The sequence below is a fragment of the Microtus ochrogaster genome, unplaced genomic scaffold (assembly GCF_000317375.1).
Source record: "Microtus ochrogaster isolate Prairie Vole_2 unplaced genomic scaffold, MicOch1.0 UNK44, whole genome shotgun sequence".
NCBI classification, from domain to species: Eukaryota; Metazoa; Chordata; class Mammalia; order Rodentia; family Cricetidae; genus Microtus; species Microtus ochrogaster.
Genome location: NW_004949142.1, coordinates 2,351,093 through 2,356,866, shown reverse-complemented (window position 1 = coordinate 2,356,866; position 5,774 = coordinate 2,351,093). Strand labels below are relative to the sequence as shown.

The 5,774-nt window shown below is 49.7% G+C and overlaps 1 protein-coding gene across 1 annotated transcript in view; it reads right to left on the bottom strand.

Moving 5' to 3' along the window:
* Positions 1-623, bottom strand: part of Ubtf (upstream binding transcription factor) — a 13,876-nt gene extending 13,253 nt beyond the window's left edge. The window contains exon 1 of the mRNA XM_026777010.1: positions 267-623. The gene's annotated coding sequence lies outside the window, so the exon portion shown is untranslated. The remainder of the gene's footprint in view (positions 1-266) is intronic.
* Positions 624-5,774: the final 5,151 nt, after the last annotated feature.

Here is a 5,774-nt window from a genome sequence, read left to right as displayed (position 1 = left end):
CAGCGCCGCTTCGAGCGCTCGCCCGTCAGAGCCGCCTTGGCGCTGCCGCCTCCCGGGCCGCCCCGGCCTCGCCTGGCCCCTCCGCCTCCTCCGGGCGGCTCAGCCTCACCCCTTCCCTCCCACCGCTCTGGGGGCTGCACGAAAAATTTAAAAAAGGAATAAGAAAAATTCCTTTTTTTTTCTCTTTTTTTCCTTTTTTTTTTCCTTCAAGGCAGAGGTTTTTCGATGTTAGGTTTTTTTTTTTCCCTTCCGCGGCTCGCACTCACCTGCGGGGCCGTCGGCAGGGCTGGGGGCGGGGGTGCGCGGGGCTGGAGCCGCCGAGCGCGGGTTGAAAGCTAGCCAAGCTCTGCAGCGCCCGACCCGGGCGTGTACGCCGCCGCCAGTCCCCGCAGAGAAATCGTCCTCCTACCCCCGCCTCCATCGCTCTGCGTTTCTCTTCCAATCAGCCGGTCGCTTGGCGGCTCCTCCAGTCTCCGGCCAAGCCAGCTGCCTAGAGCGAGCTCCGCTCCATCTGCTCGCCCGACTCCTCGCTCCCCTGCCGGGGCGGGCGAGGCAGCTTGAAGCCGGAGGGGGATCTGTGAGGGATTCTGCCTGTTCTCTCGCTCCCATTGCTCCATCCCCGTTCTCTCCTGCCTCCTCCTTCTCTCCTGCGTTTTTCCAACTCTCCCCTCTCGCCACTGGTGTGTGTCTGAGTGTGTGCGCAGGTTTTTTTTTCTTTATTGCTCTGCTTTTGCAACCCTGAAGCTAAAGCGGGGTGGGGGCGATGGGGGTGTTACAAAGATGAAAAAATAAAGACGCTCCTAGGTTTGCAACATCGAAATACCGGGGGAAGCACCCCGCCTCGTTCGATCTCGATGCCCCGCGAGGGCCTTCCGGGTTTCAGAGCGAGTCTTTCGTTGTTCTCGATGCCCCCCATCTTCAACGGCCTTAGGATCCAAGGAGTTAGCAAAAAGTTCTCCCCTGGGTCGTAGGAGACTGTCAGTGGGAGTTGGGAAGATTTTAAGACGCAGCGGAGCGGCCATCGTTCTATCCCGGCTTCCGTAACTAGGCCGCGGCCCGGGTGGGGGTTTAGAGCAAAATCCCGGCGCGTTTGTGCGAAGGAGCTGGAAGGGGAAAAATCATAACCGGGAGCGGAGCTTCTTGCGTCTCCCCTTGGTCTCTGCCTCCAGTCGCCTCCTAGCTCCCCCTTCAATTTTTTTTTTCCTCCTCTCCTTTAATCTAATTTCTTCCAACTCCACCTTTGTTGTTACCAGCGTCACGCCTGGATCAGCCAATCCCCTTCTCGCAATCAGCTTGACAAAAAGACTTGGCCAGCCCTGAGAAAGCAGGCTGCGGGCGCTGCCCCCTCCCCGGCGGCGGTGGGGAGCCGGGTAGAGAGCTCGGCACCCCTGTCCTAGGGCAGGAGCTGCCACCCGGGCACCGGCGTTAGAACCTCCCGCATTCCACCATCCAGCAAATCTGAGGAGGAAAGGCCTGGGCGTGTACGACTTTCTGGTCTCGCACCGCCAACGGCTATTAGTGGGCTTCGCCTCCCCTGCTCAGCTGAAGGGATGTCAGGATTAGACCAAGGGAGGGAGAAGGCGATGTGAAGGACGCCCGCTTCCACTAGGCCAGCCCACGCACGGTTTGTGCCATCGCTCCCGGGGCAACGCCATTGCTCCTGGCTCCTTTGCTGCCACAATAACGCTGCTGTTGCTCACATCGCAGCCAGCTGGGTTGCACTGTCTCTTTGGGCTATTCCTTGGCACACTGCCTTCTCCTTCCTCACAGTTTCGCTGCTGGTGTAATTCCTCTTGTCTCCTGGGGGAAATGAAACTCGCAGGACTTCCACGTCCCACTTCTGCCACGTTTCATGAATCGAAGTGTATCGAAGTCTGATGTGACCGGCTTGGAGGCACAGGATGTAGGAGAGACAGATTGATAATAGTTAATGAAGTTTAGGCTTCAAGGCCCCTTGCCTGAAAGGTCTACCGATGGGTCTGTTCCCAAATTATTTTAATATTTTGTTTTTTTAATAAAAAGTCTTCCTCCAGGCCAGGCAGTGGTGGCACTTGCCTTTAATCCCAGCACTCGGGAGACAGAGGTAGGTGGATCTTTGTGAGTTCGAGGCCCTCCTGGTCTGTAAGAGCTAGTTCCAGGTCAGCTAGAACTGTTACACAGAGAAACCCTGTCTCAAAAATAAGTAAATAAAAGTCTTCCAACTTGTACATTTAGAGCCCCACCAGCCCAGCTCTGCCTTCGGAATATGCACTAGGCATTTTGTATGGGATCAAGCCATCTCCTGCTACACTAAAAAAGCAAAGCATGGAATGTACTTAACTATTTTGGCAAGGGCAGCGTAAAAGGTATAGAATTAAAGGGCCCAGGTGTCAGCCTTGATGGTCCGCGCCTTTAGTCTCAGCACTTGAGAGACAGGTGGATCATTGTGAGTTTAAGGCCAGCCTGGATTACACAGAGCTTTCTAGAAAAGCCAGGGTTGCTCACTTCCTTTTCCCAGTCCCACCTTTTGTTTTGTTTTTGCTTTTTGAGGCAGGGTTTCTCTGACTAGCCTTGGATGTCCTAGAACTCTGTAGACCAGGCTGGCCTCAAACTCATAGAGATCCACCTGCCTCTGCCTCCCTAGTGCTGGGATTAAAGGCCTGTGCCACCACTGCCTGGCCCACCCCACCTTAAATACTGTGTGGGTTTGGACAAATTCCGCCATAACCAGATCCCAATCTTAGAATGAGGATCTGCTTCCTCATCAGGGATTGGAAGGTTAAGTGAGATGGTGTAAGTCAAACTATACATCTCTCCATATATGGTACTGCCCACAATTAAAGCCAGAGAAACACCCCAGTAATGTCCAAATGTTCCATGGACAGATCTGGAGCGCAGGTATTCTGGCTTCTTGCACTGAGTTTCTTGGCTGAACCAAGGGTTTTTTCGGTAATGTGCTTTGGAATAAAACGGGATGAACATGAATCATAAGGATTATTATTATTGGTTGCTTGGGCAGCAAAAATCGTGGCTGGCACCTTTTCCCACTTGGAAACCATTTGGCTTCTTTACTTCTGTTGAGTTTCTGGTGAAGTCAGGAGTCCACGATTTGGGCTGCAGGCCACAGAGGGAAAGAATCTGCCCTCGGCCCTCTCCGCACCTTTCCCTGTGTGTCTCCTCCCAGCTTTCCTGCTTTCTGGTATTTGCCTTGAAGCAGAATTTTGACATTCATAACCCCAGCTGGGGCTAGTGACAAAGCAGCCTGCTAGCTGCACAGCCCAAACACAGGCTCAGAGTTCCTTGAATACTTAGAAGCAAAATGTAGTAGTTCAGTTGTTGTACAAAGAAAAAAACTTTTTTTAAAACAAGATTTATTCCGGGCGGTGGTGACACAGGCCTTTAACCCCAGCACTGACACAGAGGCAGGCAGATCTCTGTTAGTTCAAGGCCAGCCTGGTCTATGAGAGCTAGTTCCAGGATAGCTAGCGTTGTCACACCGAGAAACACTGCCTCAAAAAACCAAAAAGGAAAAAAAATTATTTTTATTTATGTGTATGTGTGTATATCTATAGGAGTGTATGCCATCAGATGAGGGTGTTGGGTCCCTTAAACCTGGAGTTGCAAGTGCCATGTAAAAATACGTGTGGGAGCCAGGCGGTGGTGGCGTACGCCTTTAATCCCAGCACTCAGGAGGCAGAGGCAGGCGGATCTCTGTGAGTTCGAGACTAGCCTGGTCTACAAGAGCTAGTTCCAGGACAGGCTCCAAAGCTACAGAGAAACCCTGTCTCGAAAAACCAAAAAAAAAAAAAAAAAAAAAGAAAAGATACATGTGGGATATTAGATCACACTGTGAGACTGCATTAAAAACGTGGATGGGGGGGAGCGGAGCCAGTAACTCGTTGATAGGAAATTAGCCATAGAGAAGGCTGAGGAGTCAGAAATGTGGATGGAGAGACTAACAGGAAGGAATAGGGAGATGCTGCTGAGAGTTTCAAGTTTATTTTTGTTTGTTTTGTTTCAGTTTTTTTTTGTTTTTTTAAGGCAGGGTTTCTCTGTATAGCTTTGGGGCCTCTTCTGGCACTCACTCTATAGACCAGGCTGGCCTTGAACTCACAGGGATCCGCCTGCCTCTGCCTCCTGAGTGCAGGGATTAAAGGCGTGCGCCACCACCTGTTTATGTTTTTGCTTTGTTGTTTTCTCCTTTGAGAGAAACTTTTCTTGCTAGGGCTCTGGCCAAAAAGAAAGGTCAGTTGATTGCTTCTTGGCTTTTCTGATCTAGCAGGTTTTCACCCCAGCATCTGACTCCTGAGTACTGGTAAACAAAATGATAGAGACTTAGTTAAAGCCTACATTTGGTAGCCTCGGAAATCCTGCCAAGTCACAGTCTGAACAGTGGGGTGCTGGCCAGGACTGAGGACACAAGCAGTAGTTAAAATATAAGTAGATTCAAGTGAGACTGCTAACTCTGCAGAAAAAAACAACATACATGTTATGTAAAAATATGTATAATGTAACCATCAATCAGATCAAAGTATTATTTCCAGTATCTAGCAAGCTCACTCAGCCAGTATTCTCCAAATGTCCGCTGCATTCTGTGTTCTATTTCCATAGATTATAGTTTGGTAGATTGCATAGTATTCCATTGCATAAATTATCACAATTTGTGGGGCATGGTGGCGCACACCTTTAATTCCAGCACTGGGAAGGCACAGGCAGGCAGATCTCAGTGAGTTCAAGGCCAGCCTGGTCTACGGAGTGAGTTCCAGGACTGCCAGGGCTACCAGAGAAACCCTGTCTCAAAAAACAAAACAAAAAAACCCTCCTTAGACGTAATCGGGGGAGGGGGAGGGAAATGGGAGGCGGTGGCGGGGAGGAGGCAGAAATCCTCAATAAATAAATAAATTAAAAAAAAAAACCCTCCTTAAACCGGGCGATGGTGGCACAGGCCTTTAATCCCAGCACTCGGGAGGCAGAGGCAGGCGGATCTCTGTGAGTTCGAGACCAGTCTGGTGTACAGAGCTAGTTCCAGGACAGGCTCCAAAGCCACAGAGAAACCCTGTCTTGAAAAAACAAAAAACAAAAAACCCTCCTTAGTACTGGGATTAAAGGCATATACCACCACCCGGATGTCATTTTCTTATTATTACAGATTTTTTTTTTCCCCTTTTCTCCCTCCCTCCCTCCCTCCCTCCCTCCCTCCCTCTAACCTTTTGTTCAACTGATTATATGAGAGCCAACATTAGGGAAGGCGATCTGTTTGGGCCAGCTATGTTAATCTTATCCAGAGACCCTTTTACAGACACAACCAAATTGATTTGGTCAAATCAACAGACACTTTGTGATCTAATTAAGCTGAAACATAAAATCCAGCATCACATATAATAAATGCATGCCGTTGAAGTTTTAAAAAATTCTGTGTGTGTGTCTGAGGGGTGCCGTGTCTGTGTGTGTGTGTGTGTGTGTGTGTGTGAAAGTTTTTTAAAAGTCATGTGTAAATGTCCAGGGTAGGTGTGGGAGGGTGCTGCTGTTTCTCTCTCTCTCTCTCTCTCTCTCTCTCTCTCTCTCTCTCTCTCTCTCTCTCTGTGTGTGTGTGTGTGTAAGTGTCCAAGGAGTTTGAGGAGAGGGTGTGAAATCCCTTGGAGCTGGAATTACATATAGTTGTGAGCTTTCCAGCATGGGTGCTTTGAATTGAACTCGGGAACTCTGGAAAAGAAAAGCTTGCTGTTAACTGCTGAGCCACCTCGGCACTCTGTTTTGTTTCAGACAAGGTTGCTTGAAATCTCTTTTTTTTTTTT